We start from the raw sequence: 18,028 nt of genomic DNA, 5'->3' as shown, positions 1-18,028 counted from the left end.
ATTATATTAAAGTTATTGCATATCATATTCAAATTATTTGTGATTTGTGTTAGGTTAGGTTTATATTAATCAGTGTGCTTTTGGTAGTTCATTTGACTTATTTTTGTATAGGTAATTGATACAGATAGTCTGTTAGAAAAGGATGATGTTGTAAATAGGTAAATAACAAGCTCAAGATTAAATTGCAGGTTGAAGGTAGAAGCCAAGGAAGCTTAACTCTTCTAGTGCCCTACAAACGTCTGTATCTCACAAATTTTCATACATGTCTGGATGTTCAATGACCACCAGGGACACATATTTTTCCCTTTCTATTAGCGTGTAGATTACCTACACTCTGGTGTACATTATTGTGTATTCTATGTGTACAAATAGTGTAGTGTACATTATTCCTACAAAAAGAAGCAGAAAACCTCCTGTTTTTTATTAGTTTTTTTGAAACTTATTCTTTGAAAAAGTTATCTGACAGTTCTAGGTTACTGAGCTCTTCAAAAAAATATCCTTTTACTGCATAATAAAGTATCAAAATACTTTGATACTTCTTAATAAAAATGTTTAAAAATTTGTTCTAAAGTATCACTGTCCCTGATTTTGTGTGGTATTTAAAGGAAAAGAGTTTTCTTTAAATCTGCGCTTTGTTAATAGAACCGTTCTAAAATCGGAAGTATTTTTTCCCCTGCAATGTTGGAAACAACAGTTTTGTGCTTATTTCTGGGAATAGGAAAGTCAGATTTAACAACCTAGTTTCCACTGATCAGTTTTTTTGTACATTTAAATTGTGACAACAGCGATTAAAAATGTTTTTACTTTGCTTCCTCTTAATTGTCATGTCCTTATTTTAATTAAATAGCCTGTTTACATTGGATGTTTTCTGATGAGTGATGATCCTTTACTATTAAAAAACCTAAGCCCATTTGGAGAGGATTTTACATATCTAAATCTAGGCTATTTTTCTAATCAAAGAAAGGAGTAATTTACAGGTGTTTGACTTTTAGTTGAACGAGACCCTCACTTTTGGTGGTTTTAGGGTTTTGGATGACGTTTTATTACTTTTGTTAGTTTTGGTCACACCCATGACTTCCTTGGAAGGTATCTTTGAGGTTTGGTTTCCTTTTTTTTTAATGGTAATATTGGGGTGGGGGTGCTTCCTGTTTGTATTTTCAAAATTAGGTCCACATGGTAACCTTTTGGTAGTGTCACATTTTTATTTTATACGTACAAAGACGAGCATCAGATGTCATGTGGTTTGTCTTTGACCCATCGTACTGCCTCATGACAGCTCTACTGAATACCCGGTTGGAAAGACAAAATATCCCCAATCTTCCCAGCTCCCTTCAAGGTTTAGCTGCCTTGGAAGAAGTCTTAACAACAACTACCACAACAAAGGTGCAATTAACAGAAAAATGGGGCTGCCCCTTTCTGTTTTCCTGCCAGGTACCTAGAAAACGCACAGCACTAAGATAGAGTGAAAACATGTTATGTGTAGCTTTGACTGTCAGAGCTTTCGAGGGGGGGTTGCCATAGGTTTATATGATACGGAACTGCATCTATCTAGCAGTGACTATACCAGCTTTTCTGACCTCACCTAGAAGTCGTGTAGGGTGTCATGGAGGAGTTAAATAAGAACAAGGAGAAATTTAGTGTGGTGATGGTAGAACTTTGGAGGAATCACCCTCAGTCATAAAACTCTTCCTTGACCCTCCTGGATAATCATTAACGTGGTAGGTCATTTTTAATATAAATGTTGGACTCTGAGTCATATGGAGCGTTGCGGAGAAGAATATCCTTGAGAGAAGTACATATAGTATTGTTTCAGTAGTTGAAGCAAGTGGGCTTTTCCTCGCCTTCAGCTAACTTTATTATAAGAAATGTAATGACTTAATAGACTCCTGATTAAATTGGCATTCAAACATGTTTGCAGTTTAGGGACAGTTTCTGTCTTGTAAATTTTCTTTTAGATCACATCACTGAAGGCAGTACTGTATTAGCATGTGGCATGATTATGCATAATGCAATTTGCAAATAAGGTTGATGAGTGTCTTGATCTCCCATTTCCCCCCCCTCCATTGTCAATAAAGAAGTATGAGTTTGTCACATACTGGGTATTTTCTTCATTGGGTTTATTCATAATAATTACTTCCATTTCTCATGTGTTATAGTACTACTAAGATGAAAAATACATATATTGATTGAAAATTTTTTGGAAACTAGCTTGCAGAATCCAACACTCATTCTCCATTTGTTCTTCCATTGCCTTTGGCACTCTGATGAACTCTTTATAATTACTTTCCAGATTTATTTCTAGTATAAAGAGAAATATCACCGTATTCTGTGCACTACTAGTTTTTTGAGGTGCTTATGCTGACTCATTTTTTAATTTTACTAAGATACGGAGTATGGTTTGAGAGCAATAATGAGATTCTCAGAAAATATGAAAACTTTCCTTTCTGACTACTCAGAGAAAGGTTGGGGAAGACAAGGGGAAATACATCAATGAGCCAATCAATTATTGTTATTTGTTGGGATTAATTTGGTGACTAATATTTTCAGTGCCCATCAGGCTAGTAAAACTGACTTTGGCTTTACCCTGCGATGATCAGGACAAACCCAAGTGTTCTCTGATGTTGCCTGTCTTTTCCTGGTAGGGGATTTTCTTTTGCATATGGGAAATCAAGCCAAAGTTACCAGTAACAGCCACGTCCAAGATTTGTATAAAAAAAGAAAAACTCTTTAAAAAAAAACAAAAACTCTTTACCCCTCTGGGCTATAACTCTTAACTTACCATGGGCTCATTTGAGAAGGTATGCTAATTGTTTGTATAATGATTATTATGCTATCTTTCAAAAAGTGATCAGAAAATTAAAGTACTTCAAATTTTGCCCCAAACCTAAAAGTGGAAAGATAGTAAAAAATAATACCCAACACCATTCACTTACAGAGTGCCAAGCAGACGTTGTTATAAGCTCTTGGCGTGTTTTAACTCATGATCCTCAGAGAGGTGGGTTCTATCCCGAGGAGATCTGAGGAGATGAAAGAGGAAGAAATGGCCACAGAAAAGTTAAGTAATTGTCCAAGGTCACACTGCTGCTAATGGCAGGGCTGGATTCAGACACAGGCCAAGCTGAATCCAGAAACAGTTGTTACCCACTGCACGTCGGAGGAGAGCGGGTAACTGTCACTTTGCAGGGAGACGTTTGGTTTCTTTAGAGGTTTATGGTTCTTTGTGTTCCAAAATGGACTTTCTGTTTTTTTAATAGAAAATTTTAAATGTATATTTGGAATTTTTTTAAGCTTATGAAGGTGATGGTAGGTGTTTTACAACTAATTTATATATTCCTGATAGAAATTATGTTAAAATAGAGAAAGTCTTCATTTTAACTCTAAGTTGTCCTTTGTTGTCCTTTCTACTGACGTTACCATGTACATCACAGGGGAAGAGCTATAAGCTGTCTCTTTGGCTTCTGTTTACAAACAAAAGGATCTTCTGTGTCAGTGTGGTTTGAGACATGCATGTTTGTTGACTGAGAATGCAAGTATCCAGCTCATTTATTTGCAACTTTATTTTGAAGGGATCTATGGTCCTATTCTTGTTTTAAAGCCAGTAATTGTGTTTTTTGAAATAGAAAGACTTATGAATTTTAATTTGAGGGGATAGTTTTTAAGGCAACTGAACTTATTGCATATGTTTCTAGTTGTGCAAAGGCCCTTAGAAAGTAGTCTCAGAACGTATTCCTTTTCATATCTGATGCTTACATTATTCTCTCATCTCTTTTTTTAGAGGTGGATTATAAAGTTAGATCTTGGAGACAGAATTCACAACCCTAAAGTGTAGTGATTTGAACTTGAGAGATCAAGTCAGGGATGAGAAAAACTTCAATTCCCTGAGCAGACAGTATGAACTTGTTCAAATAAACAGAGGATGTTAGCTTCCAGGGTTGTCAAACTGTCACCTTTGACCAGAGTTGAATTTTCTTTGAATGTTGACAAAAGTTACAATGTCAGTGGAAAAAGCTTAATGTGAAGTATGTATAACTCAGAATTTCCTTATGTTTGTGTCAGTGAAATCCTACAATTAAAACTTTTTTTTTTTTAAGTGTGTATGTATGTCTGATGAGTTTAAAAAGCCTTCAGTGGGGGTTTCCAGCCTTTAGGTGAGAGTCAATTAGAAAGTTTGTGAAAAACTATTTTGTGTTGTCTAAAATTCAGAGCCTATAACTGATAGCAAATCAATATGTTTTTATAAAGAATGGGATTTTAAAAAATCCGAACTGGGAGAAATTTAAAATATCATTGTAGCAAACTATATTTAAAATATCATTGTAGCAGAAAAAAAGAAACTGTTGAGTACTTAATCTGTTAGAGTACTAAAAATTAGGATTTATCAGCTTCATGATATAGCATTCTACAATATATTCATGGTTTAAACTAGGCAAAAATATTCTCTCAAAAATAATGCTGATTCTATTTTTCCTTTTGTTTCATGTTTCTAAAAATGATTTGGTCGTCTTTTAGGCTTGAAAAAAGTAGCAACCGAGGTATCTACAGAAATATATAGCTCTTTACAGAATGAAACAGTCACTTCAGCCTGTGGATTTGTGTTTTTAGGATTTGTGATGTTTCTGGTAGAAAGTAAGAGAGAGTGCTGGTCAGAATTGAGCTTTGTAGAGTCTTACTCCAGAAGATAACGGAAGGTCCAATGCATAGGGATGTAGTGCAAATATTCCTTGTTCTTGTATTGTTATTGTTTCAATTGTGTAATGATATGTTAAACCCTGAATGTGGGCATATTTTAAAGATGAGTTTATCCTTCAGTGAGTTTAAACATCAAGTAAAAATACTAATACATTGTAATGTGTCATAGAGGTTGGCCTTCCTCCTTAACTGTTGAAGGTACCAAAACAAAATAGAAAATGTTTGGCTTCCTGAATGACATGGCTGCAGTGAACATGCTGAGTTGGTAATGAAGCATAATCCTTTGATTTTGCAATACCAGAGTAAAACACATAATTTTAAAGGAATGGGTCCATAAGATAACTTATTACCTTAATCACGTATTTTAAATTTTGTCCCAGAAATGTGATATCAAAATTTATGGTTTTGAAGTTTTATTCCTTAAGTGTAAGAAGTCTAGTTGGGATAGAACATTATATAACAGTTATATTGGTAAATTTCAACAGGACACATATAAAAACAGTAGCTTTTAGGAAATAACTCCTAAAAGAATATAGGCCAGGCATAAGAATAGACACTGAAAAAATATTTCTTCTGGGTTGTGGGATTCTGGGTGTATGTGTCCACTTTCTAGTAGTTTCCCATTTTTCTACGGTAAATAGGTGATAATAAATAGGAACCCTGGAGAAGGAAATGGCAACCCACTCCAGTATTCTTGCCTGGAAACTCCCATGGACAGAGAAGCCTGGCATGCTGAAGTCCTTGTGATTGCAAAGGAGTTGGACAGAACTTAGCGACTAAACAACAACAACAATAAATAGGAAATACTTTTGTAAACAAGAAAAGAAAGTTATTTTTAATGAATTGGTGAAGAACATGTGAGACAGCTCTATAATAGTGGAATATTGTTTAGCCATAAAAAGAAGGAAATCCATTGTGACAGTGTGGATGAACCTTGAGGGCATTATGCTAAGTGAAGTAAGTCAGACAGAAGAAAATGCTGTCTGACCTCACTTACTTGTGGAATCTACAAAAACTGAACTCCTAGAAACAGCAGACTGGTGGTTGCCAGGCGAGCACAGTGGGGAAATGGATGAGGGTGGTTAAATGGTACAAATTTCCAGTTATTAAGATGAATAAGTTCTGGGGATGTAAATTACAGCATGGTGACTATATTACTATATACACAATACTATACTATGTGTTTTAAGTTGCTCAGAGAGTATATCTAAAAGTTTTCACCAAACAAAAATTGTAACTATGTGAGTTGATGGATATGTTAACTAACCTTATTGTGGTCATCGTTTTGCAATATATACTTATATCAAATCATTTCATCTACATCTTAAGTTTGCACAATGTTATGTCAGTTATATCTCAATAAAGTTGGGGCAAAAGTTATTTGTAAAATGGCTTCTGTATTTTGATTTATCTCAGAGTGAGAAACCTGTTTTTGTTTTCAGTTAGTGTTTCCTTTTTAGGAGCAGAGAAACAAGTAGATTGTGATGTTTGTGTTAAATATTTGGCTTGATGATAGGACCTCTTTTTTTGATGAATGATATTAAAATCATTTTATTGTATTTAATATTCTTAGAGTTGATATAACTTGAGGATTGAGTTGTTTCTTATATTTGCTGGAGTGCTTCATACTTTTATATATAAGCTGATGGAGAATTATAATACTGATTATAAATATAATAAGGAAATTATGTTATTTTACTTGTGTATATGCCCTACTGGGTTGCCAGTCATTTCATACTGAAGGTGTGTGTTTGTTTTTTCAACTTTTGCGGGGAAAATGGTCTTATTTAACTTCTAGTAATGCTGAACATTATTTCAGTATATTTTCTGCATTTGCTTTTGTACTGCTTTCTCATTCATGGTGATACCTGCAAAGGTTGCTAGGTGTATAGATTTCTTTTTCTTGTAATTTCATTAGTCATGCTTAATGATTTCTGTGTTTTTTATGATATTCATTTGGGAATATCTGGTAAAGGAAACCTCTGGTGAAAGACTCTTTTGGGTATATATCATTGCAGGAGACTTGTGTTTTGCCTTAATTAAATTTGCATTAAATAGTTTATTTGTAACAAAATCTAGTGTATAAAAGCATTTAACATTTTAAGGCGTTTAGGGAACAAAAATGAACATAAATTACAGGTTTTAGACTTGTGAAGCATAGCTCTCTAGGTCTTATCACTTTGCAGCAAATAAAATTACAGTCTTAAAGAAAATATGTACTATTGAGCCCAGCAGAACACCTACATATTTTATGTAAAATTCAACTCAGTAAAAATCTACCTTAACTTAGATTGTACCTTGTAATTTATTATAATGGAATTTCCAATAACAGAATTTTAAGTTAGTTTTGGGAATAATAAAACATAAAAGAGACCATATAGTACCTTTTGGTTTTTTTTAATCCTAAATCCATAAGGAGTTAATTCCAGTTCATGAAGATAATAATTATTATTACTTTATTTTTATTTTTTAAGTAGAAGTTTTTATTTTATCTTTTTGGCCCTGATGCATGTGGAATCTTAGTAGTTCCTGACCAGAGATCGAACCCGTACCACCTATAGTGGAAGCGTGATGTCTTCATCACTGGACCACCAGGGAAATCTGATAGTATTTTGAAGATAATTATCTTTGTATATTAAAAATAATACTGTAAGCATATATTGCCCAGTATGCCTTCATAAATGAATCCTGTTGATTTTATTATTCTTTTTTGCTTATCACTTTTTACCTCCTCTGCCTCCTGAAAATATGACAATCTCATTTAATCCAAAATTATGTTTTCCTTTGGTTTCAGTTCATTTATAGTTGCTGATTTCCCCTGTAACCTATTTTATCACTATGATATTATTGTGGCCAGTAGATAATCTTTCTTCCCTTAAATATCTGAATCATTTTTACCAAACCATGAGATACTTTAAAAATTATATAAATTGTGGCCTCAAATTTAGTATTCTATATTTCACAATATGGCATCAGTAAATTATTGAACATTTTAAAATTAATATATGAAGTGATTTATTGCTTTCTTCATTTAGAACTAATTACTTGATAGTGTTTTAGTCCTTATTTGACTTTGAGAACTTGGCTGTCCTCACAAAGATAAGTCTTTTTCTAAGTCCTTAAATCTTAAAGTTATCTCTTTAAAGGAGCTCAAATGGATATAAGATTCAAATGATGTATGGCAAAAACCACTACAATATTGTAAAGTAATTAGCCTCCAACTAATAAAAATAAATGGAAAAAAAAAGATTCAAATGACTGTGAAAAATAATTACTTCTTTTAAAAGTTAATATTATAATTTTGTTTGAAACTGTCTAATTCACTTTTTGTCTCCTAGCTGCCAGAGAGCTTTGGGGGATTGTGTGTGAGAGTATGTGCGTGTGTTTGAGTGTGTGTGTGTTTCAAATACTTTCAAATTGTGCAAAGAAATCTATTCCAAAATTTTATGATAATTGGGCTGCCAATCAAGGTAAGACTTAGTAAAGACTAAGTAAATATTGACTGACTGCTGAGCTCATGCACTGTACAATCACATATGCTTTTGAGGGCAGTGAGTCAACAACTTGACCCATTAAGCTATATACGCCAATGGTTCTTAACCAGTGGTGGACTAGGGGGCCTTTTGAGGCACTAATGAATCCATGGACTCTCTTCCCAGTAAAGTATACACACACTCAAAAATTTGCATGTTTCAAGAGGTTTGTGGACCCAGGACACAACTCAGCTGTAAACAGCCAGCTCTCAGTTAACACAGGTAATGGAGATGAGAGACTATGGAGAAGAAATAACAAATACTCCCAAGTTTATTGTTAAAACAAATTTCTAGACTTACCTTGTTATCTGGGAGCTCAAAGGGGACTTGTTTCCCCAGGGAACTAATAGATATCAATATACTGAAACGTTTTTAAGGTGTGTATTCTATTGTATAACTGTACCGTAATTTAGTTAATCCATTCATAATTGATAGCTGTTTCTAGTTTTTCACTTTTATAAACAATACAGTAGTACAGCTCCTTAGGCAGAGTGGATTTTTTTCACATTTACTGGACTATCTCCTTAATGTTAAGTTCTAGAAGTGGAGCTGCTGAGTCATTTGATAGTCATAGATAGTGCCAGACTGCCCTCCAAAAAGACTATCCCAGTCGACCTGCCCACCAGTAACTAGTGCATGAAAGGGGTGGTCTTTTTCCCACATCTGCTGGTTACTAAGTGTTGGCAGCCTTTCCATCTTTGCTAGTCTCTCATATTTGCTTGTATTTCTTTGATTTCTACCAAGGCCGGACAGTGCTTCACAAGTTTGCTGGCCATTTTGTTTTCTCTTTGTGATTTGCCTCTGTATATAATTAGCCTGTCTTTTCTGTTACAGGTGCTTGAGTTTTCCTCAGAGATATTTCTGTCTTACATATTACAAATTATTTCTTCCCTGTTTTTTTCGGCTTTCAACCTTGTATACTATTTTTTTTGTAGTACAAACTTGTTAAATTTTCTTGTAGTCTAACTTGATAAATCTTTTCTTCTCTGATCTGGCTATTATGACATACTTAGAAAAACGACACCTACCCAAAGATGGTAAAATTTTCATTTGTATTTTCTTTTAGAATATTTGATTGTTCTAATTTTTTAAATGAATGTATTTATTTTTGGCTGTGCTGGGTCTTCATTGCTGCCGGGCCTTTTCCCTAGTTGTAGAGATCAGGGGCTCCTCTCCAGTTGCAGTGCTTGAGTTTCTCATTGCGGTGGCCTCTCTTGTGGAGCATGGACTCTAGGGCACACGGGCTCCAGGAGTTGCAGCTTGATTTAGAGCAGAGGCTCAATAACTTTGGTACACAGGCTTAGTTGCTCCGAGGCATGTGGGATCTTCTCCAATCAGTGATTGAACCTGTATCTCCCGCATTGGCAGGCTGATTCTTTCCCACTTGAGCCACCAGGGAAGCCTGGTTCTAATTTTTTTTTGCATTAAGTTGCTCAGTCCATCTAGAATCTATTTCTGTGTAAGAAGTGAGGTGGGACTATAGCTTTATTAGTTTTCCTCAAGGTAACAATATTATTTATTGATCATTTTTCACTGTATGCCCAGCACTGAGCTAAGTGTTTCACAAGTGTTAACAGTTTCAACCTAAATCAGTTCCAAATCGCTTGCTAGTTATCCAGAAAAATCCACCACTTCCCATTAGCTTCCTCTTTTCCCCATTGATAGGAAAGTCCATCTTAATGTTTACTAAATCCTCTATATGTTCAGATCTGCTTCTTGTCTATCCTGTTCCATAGATTAATGTGGTTCTGAATATACCATGTTGTTTTAATTTTTTTTGTTTGTTTTAATTATTATACCACATTGTTTATTTGGATCACTAAAATTTTTTTTCAGAGAATAAATCAGATGAGAATTCACATGGACTTCCTTTAGAATGTGCATTGGAATAGTTTTTAATATGATTCAAAATGAATTTCACATTCTTTGAACAGATGGTGGATAATCACCGGTAGTTTCATTAAAGAATCACTAGATTTAGTCTTCTTAAACATATCATTCTATAGAGATTATGAAATCGAATGTAATTTTTAAAAGCAATGTTCTGAATACTTTGAACTGAAATAGTGTAATTTCATGCTAACATTTCAGTAAGTATAGTAAAATTATATATTTAAATTTTTAAATTTAAAACCTTAGGATTGCTTTCAAAATTTTTTCCTTCTAAGCAATACATAGAAGCAGAGTTATAATTGTTACTGATGAGTATGAACTAGAAAATTGTTAAAGAGTTATATAGGAATATGTGAAATATTTTGGTTATAGACAAGAAGCTTGTCCAGTATAAATGTAATTTTTTAGAAGTAACCTTTTAAAAAAGCAAAAAGAAACAGGTGAAATCAATTTTAATAACATATATTCTTTAACCCAGTATATCCAAAATATTATTATTTCAACAAGTACCACATACTCACTGCACAGTTAGTCACTCAGTCCTGTCCAACTCTTTGTGACCTTGGGGATTCTCCAGGCAAGAATACTGGAGTGGGTTACCATGTCCACTTTAAGGGGACCTTCCCAACCCAGGCATCAAACCCGGGTTTCCTGCATTGTGGGCGGATTCTTTACGATCTGAGCCACCAGGGAAGCCCAAGAATACTGGAGTTGGTAGCCTATCCCTTCTCCAAGGGAGCTTTCCAACCCAGGAATCGAATCAGGGGCTCCTCCATTGCAGGTGGATTCTTTACCAGCTGAGCTAACAGGGAAACCCGTGTGATCAATATATGAACTTCCCTGGTGGTCCAGTGATTAAGAATCTGCCTCCCAATGCAGGGAACCCAGATTTCCTCCTTGGTTGGGAAAATAAGATCCCACATGCCCCAGGGGCAGCTAGTGAAAGCCCACTCACCAAAATGAATACCTAGCACAACCAAAATTAATTAATAAAAAAAATAAACTACTAAGGAAACATTTTACATTTCTTTTTTGCTGCTGAGTCTTCAAAATCTGGTATGTGTTTTACACATACAGCGTATCTGAATTTAGATGCAAAGTTTCTACCAGAAGTACATGAATGTTCAGATTTCATAAAACTTTTAGTTGATAAAGTAGATTCACATACTGAGGTCATTCTAATAACCAAACCTACTTGAAAGTCTTCCAGTAATCAAGTTAGTTGAGCCTCAATTTTTAAGTTTAACATTTGAGTTGATTAAAAATGAAATGAAATAAAAATTTAGTTCCTCAGTCACACTAGCCACATTTGAAGTGCCCCAATAATAGCATATGTGGCTTGTAGCTGTCATAACTGGACAGTGCAGTTACAGGCCTTTTAAAGAAGTAAAATAAAATACAAACTGTCTCCTGCTTTTAACATCTAGTTTACATATAGCTCACATACAGATAGGGTCGCTTACCCTCAGAGAACTGAAGTCATTGCTCTCCAAGGGAGCAGAATTTACTCTTACCTAAAAACATGATAGCCCTGAAACTTCCCACCAGACCCCAACCCCAAAACGCACACAGACTTACACAGATGCATTCTTTTTTTTTTTTAAGTGCTGCGCTGAGCCCTGGTTGAAGCTTTATCCACATCCCTGGAGGCCGTCTGCTTTGTCGGGATTAGAAGAGCAGTCTTTGCTGGGAGAGGTGTGGCAGACAGGAGTAGAGGGATTCCTTGGTTACTCATGGGATCTCTGACTAGACATCCTAACGTCTTTTCCTTCAGAAACAAAATTATAAAAGGTAATTAGGTTTTGTAGGATTGTAAATCAGTTGGGGTTTGGGGGCTTACCTAGGAGTTTTTCGTCTCTTTCATCCCTTTGTTTCTATGGGAAAATGTTCAATATCCTGAATAACAAATATGCAGATATATTTGGATTATGATTCCATTTGTAAGGTGACCAAGAAGGTGGAGGAAAGAGGTTGGGAGTTGCCTGTTGTTTTTATTACAGAAGGTGCAGGAGTCTGGGTGTTGAATTTTGATGCATCAGCCCAAATTGTCTCTTGTCACCTCTTGCTTACAACTCTGGAACTAAAACAACCCATACTGTTTTAGATGAACTCAACTGTCAAAACCACTTTTAGGCAGAGTTGGTTTGTGTTTGGGTTTTTTTTTTTCCGATGTGTCTCTGGATTTTTGTTTTGTGTGTGTGTTGTTTGTTCTTAATTTGTATGCACCAAATCTTAGTTACAGCACATGGGATCTTTAGTTTTGACATGTAGGATCTAGTTCCCTGATTAGGGGTTGAACTTGGGCCCCCTGTGTTGGGAGCTTGCAGTGCTAGCTACTGGGCCACCAAAGAGGTGTGTGTGTGTGTGTTTTAGAAACATACAGGTTTGCCTGGAAAAGAACCTTATTTATCTTTTGGTCTTAGTTACTCTTCATGGTGTATGTAAAGTTGATGCTTGAAATTTGAGATCTAGTTACAAATGAAATTTTTCCTATGAAAAGAAATCCCCCCTGCCCTGTTAGTTTAATCTTAAGACATATCTTATGGAGGGAGGTAATTTTGAGTTATCATCCTGAGATGGTGATAACTCCACTTATTAATACATGTGGACGACTGAAGCAACAGCTTCAGATGGCCAACTTGACACTCCAATCCTCAGGCCTTCCTTCTTAGTTTATCTTAATGGGTTTTTTTTTTTTTAGATCGCTGGTTCTAGAAGGAACCTTTGAAGAAATGGATAGAACTGTGCTATTTTTGAATATTAGCTGACACCTAAGCCAAATTCAGTTGGCCTTTTATTTATTTATTAAATAATTTTTATTTATTTACTTACTTGTTTTTGGTTATGCGGGGTCTTTATTGCTGCGTGGGCTTTTCTGTAGTAGCTGTGAGCGGGAGCTACTCTCTACTTGCAGAGCTAGAGCTTCTCATTGCAGTGGCTTTTCTTGTCGGGAAGCACAGGCTCTAAGACTCTCGGGCTTCAGTAGTTGTGGCTCTCAAGCTGTAGAATACAGGCTCAATAGTTGTGACGGACAGGCTTAGTTGCTCCCTGGCATGTGGGATCTTCCTGGATCAAGGCTCGAACCCCATGTCTCCTACATTGACAAGCAGATTCTTTACCACTGCATGCTACGTTGTGTCCGACTCCTTGCAACCCTATAGACTAGCCTGCCAGGCTCCTCTGTTCATAGGATTCTCCAGGCAAGAATACTGGAGTGGGTTGCTGTGCCTTCTTCCAGGGGATCAGACCCACGTTTCTGTGTTGGCAGGTGGGTTCTTTACCACTAGCCACCTGGGAAGCCCATTGAACCACCAGGAAAGCCTGGTTGGCTGTTTAATGTTAAATAAAATACTTGGTAGCTTTTACTCCCAGGCAGCCTTTCGGAAACCCTTTAGTTTAACATGGTGTCCAAAGTAGGTTAATTATAACTCGGAACATCCTGGTATACTTTACTGATTGTAAATTATTCCTCAATAAAATTGAGAATTATTTCCATAAAGGAAAAAAAAATCCCCTTTTCCCCAAATATAATATAACCTATTTTAGAATATTTGAAATATTTCCTTAAAGGTGAAGATTTCAGTGTGTACAAAAATCATGGTGTTCCAAGGGGAAATCTGACTTTTTTGTCTTAAAATTTATTATTTTCATTATATATGAACAAAAAGATTGTTGAGTTGAGAAACAGGGCATTTTCAAATATTTAAAAATATTTTTATTATACCTAGATTTTCACTGTAATAGCATTTGTTATTGTAGTAGAATTGTACATATGTTTTATTTCTTGGGAAAAAGAAGAAGCCAAATGTTTGCAGGCCACCTGCAACACTGGCGAGGAGAAACTTGAGTCCTATTGTAAATTTTAAACTCTGTGCTCTGTATTTTTAGTATCTTGTGGAGATTGAATCTGCAAATCGTCTCTGAGAGATAAATGATTTGATTTGATTGTGACAAGCATGAAAATTATCCTCTGTATAAAACTGTGTCTCCTGGGAAAAAGCTGGACTAATACCACACTGAAATGACCTTAACGGTGGAATCTTTGATTAGATCCACATTGTTATGCACATACTACAGCCCCATAAAGTTGATCAACTTCCACCAGGGATGAGCAGATGTCCTGGCTTTATCAGAAATTGCTTTCCCATTGCCACACCTTTCGTGAAAACCAGTCATCACCCTTGTTGTCTGATTTTATTGAGATGCTTTTAACACTGTTCCCACCCACCCCCCCCCAAATATTGGTTTGAATGCACAGACTTTGCTATTTACTTGTAAGGTGTTATGGTAATCAGGTATGGTGTCCTTCTCCTGAAACAGAAATAAAAAGAAGAGAATTAAAAGCAAAAAATAGAAAGCACAGCATAGTCTGTATTTAAACTTTAAAGTGTTTCATATCAGATACTAGAACCTAAGTTCCCTAACAGGCATGTCTGTTTTTTTCACTGCTGTATCCTCAGTACCTAGAATAGAACTTGGCATGTAACAGATCCTCAGTAAGTACTGTTTCAATGACTGGGTTGGTCTGCTTGCTTTTGTTTATAGCAGGAAGACCCTCATCTCTGATAGTAAAGATTGGTTGATGTTGAAGGTACTGTAATTCCATCTCAATGTTCGGGGTGTGTCCAGAGAACTCTTCAACCCTCAGTAGGACTGAAGTTCTGCCTATTACTCTGGAAGAAAGAAAAGAGAGGGGAAAGCCAATTCTCTTTGTTTCCTTTGGATTTCAGAGTTCAAGATGGAAGAAATTTGAGTTTACTAGGAAGGAATTGGCTTTTCCCCTCCATTTAAAAAAAATTGTGTTCATATGTGTGTATCACCATTTTAACTATTTTAAAGTGTACTGTTCAGTGACATTAAATATATTCACATCCTCTTACAGCTATCACTAGCATCCATCTCCAGAACTTTTTCATCATCCCAAATCTAAATTATACCCATTAAACAATAATTCCCTATTTCCCCACTCTCCCAGACTCTGGTAACTATCATTGTACTTTCTCTCTACATGAGTTTGACTACTCTAGGTACCTCATTTAAGTGGAGTCATGTAATATTTGTCCCTTTGTGTCTGGCCTATTTCTTTTTTTGTTGTTTTAAATATGACCCCTTTGCTTAGAGACTTGGCAATTTTTTTTTCCCCTGATTTTTTGTTGTTGTTGTGAGTTTCTGCTTTGTGCCTAGGCCTAGCAAGTGATGCATACATGTCAATGTCTGAGACCAGTTAATTCAGCAGCTTGTTTCATGTCGTTAGGGGGTTATTAAAGTTTTGACGCTTTAATAAGCTGTGATTCCTAATCTGTATGTCTGTAGGCTTAGCTCCTCCAAGTCTTGCTGATAAACCTGCACTGACAATGCTATTAGAGATTAGTCTTTCTCCTTGTTTCATAAGGCAAATTGTTCTCCTTCTTATGGCCTGATTATGAAGTGGAAAATTACTGGTCCATTGTTGTCGTTGTTTATACAGGCATGAAGACAAACTGTGCACAAGGACAATAGCGACGTGAGAAGTTTGATTGCAGCCTCATTAAGAAATTACACGCTCCTACTCATTACTTTTCTCTCTTTTTCTATTCTCATTGTATCCTCCTCCCTCCCTTTCTCCATCCCTTTCCTTCCTTTCTAGTCTGTCATCCCTCCTTAACAGCTTCTCCTTCCTGTCTTTTCCATTCTCATCCTCCTGAGTAGTTGCCATAGAGACCATCTGGCCCTGTGGCCCAAACACAAGTAGAATAGCTGGGGCTCCCCCAGTCTCTTGGGCGGTTCCTGGTTCCTGGTGCTCACACGGTTTTGTTTGAGCCCTCTGAGCGTCTTGGGAGGGTATGGGCTTTGATTCTAAACGCAGTTCTGCCCCTCCTACTGTCTGGTTGGGGCTTCTCCTTTGCCCTTGGATGTGGGGTATCTTTTCTTGGTGGGATCCAACATTCTCCTGTCGATGTTTGTTCAGCAGTGAGTTGCGAGTGAGTTCTCGCAGGAAAAGATGAGTGCACGTCCTTCTACTCCACCATCTTAGCAGTACTGGTCATAGCAAAAAAAGCAAACACCCTCTTCCAACAACACAAGAGACAATTCTACATATGGACATCACCAGATGGTCAGTACCGAAATCAGATTGATTATATTCTTTGCAGCCGAAGATAGAGAAGCTCTGTATAGTTGGCAAAAACAAGACCAGGAGCTGACTGTGGCTCATGTCATGAACTCATTATTGCAAAATTCAGACTTAAGTTGAAGAAAGCAGGGAAAACCGCTAGACCATTCAGGTATGACTAAATCAAATCCCTTAGGATTATACAGTAGAAGTGACAAATAGATTCAAGGGATTAGATCTGGTAGACAGAGGGCTTGAAGGACTATAGACAAAGGGGTTTGTGACATTGTACAGAAGGCAATGATCAAAACCATCCCCAAGAAAAAGAAATGCAAAAAGGCAAAATGGTTGTCTGAGGAGGCCTTACAAATAGCTGAGAAAAGAAGAGAAGTAAAAAGCAAAGGAGAAAAGGAACGATATACCCATCTGAATGCAGAATTCCAAAGAATAGCAAGGAGGGATAAGAAAGCCTCCCTAAGTGATCAATGCAAAGAAATAGAGGAAAACAATAGAATGGGCAAGACTAGAGATCTCTTCAAGAAAATTAGATACCAAGGGAACATTTCATGCAAAGATGGGCTCAATAAAGGACAGAAATGGTATGGACCTAACAGAAGCAAAAGGTATTAAGAAGAGGTGGCAAGAATACACAGAACTATACAAAAAAGATCTTAATGACCCAGATACACGATCGTGTGATCACTCACCTAGAGCCAGACATCCTGGAATGCGAAGTCAAGCGGACCTTAGGAAGCATCACTATGAACAAAGCTAGTGGAAGTGATGGAATTCCAGCTGACCTATTTCAAATCCTAAAAGATGGTCTTGTGAAAGTGCTGCACTCAGTATGCCAGCAAACTTTGAAAACTCAGCAGTGGCCACAGGAGTTTTCATTCCAATCCCAAAGAAAGGCAGTGCCAAGGAATGTTCATATTCCTGCATGGTTGTACTCATCTAACACACTAACAAAGTAATGTTCAAAATTCTCCAAGCTATCCTTCAATAATACGTGAACCGAGAACTTCCAGATGTTCAAGCTGGATTTAGAAAAGGCAGAGGAACCAGAGATCAAATTGCCAACATCCATTGGATCATAGAAAAAGCAAGAGAATTCCAGAAAGACATCTACTTCTGCTTCATTGGCTATGCCAAAGCCTTTGACTATATGGATCACAACAATCTGTGGAAAATTCTTAAAGAGATGGGAATACCAGACCACCTTACTTGCCTCCTGAGAAATCTGTATGCAGGTCCAGAAACAAGAGTTAGAACCAGACATGAAACAATGGACTGGTTCCAAATTGGAAAAGGAGTATTTAACTTATATGCAGAGTACATCATGCAAAATTCTGGGCTGGATGAAGCACAAGCTGGGATCAAGATTGCTGGGAGAAATATTAGTAACCTCAGATAGGCAGATGACACCACCCTTATGGCAAAAAGCAAAGAGGAACTAAAGAGCCTCTTGATGAAAGTGAAAGAGGAGAGTGAAAAAGCTGGCTTAAAATTCAGCATTCAAAAACAAAGATCATAGCATCCGGTCCCATCACTTCATGGCAAATAGTTGGGGAAACAATGGAAACAGTGACAGACTTTATTTTCTTGGGCGTCAAAGTCACTGCAGATGGTGACTGCAGCCATAAAATTTAAAAGACGCTTGCTCCTTGGAAGAAAAGCTATGACAAACCTAGACAGCATATTAAAAAGCAGAGTCGTTACTTTGCTGACAAAGATCTGTCTAGTCAAACCTATGGTTCTTCCAATAATCATGTATGGATGTGAGAGTTGGACTACAAAGAAAGCTTAGTGCCAAATTGATGCT

General features: G+C 36.5%; 1 protein-coding gene across 4 annotated transcripts in view; it reads left to right on the top strand.

Moving 5' to 3' along the window:
- Positions 1-18,028, top strand: part of STAT5B (signal transducer and activator of transcription 5B) — a 63,913-nt gene that overhangs the window by 2,551 nt on the left and 43,334 nt on the right. The window contains exon 2 of one of the 4 annotated variants that reach the window (XM_043904634.1): positions 11,721-11,906. The exons of the other annotated variants lie outside the window; for them this stretch is intronic. The gene's annotated coding sequence lies outside the window, so the exon portion shown is untranslated. The remainder of the gene's footprint in view (positions 1-11,720; positions 11,907-18,028) is intronic. 4 annotated transcript variants of the gene reach the window in all.

This window comes from Cervus elaphus, chromosome 5, assembly GCF_910594005.1.
Source record: "Cervus elaphus chromosome 5, mCerEla1.1, whole genome shotgun sequence".
Lineage (NCBI taxonomy): Eukaryota > Metazoa > Chordata > Mammalia > Artiodactyla > Cervidae > Cervus > Cervus elaphus.
Note: the sequence above shows the minus strand (reverse complement) of the source record. Positions and strands in the feature narration are given on the sequence as shown.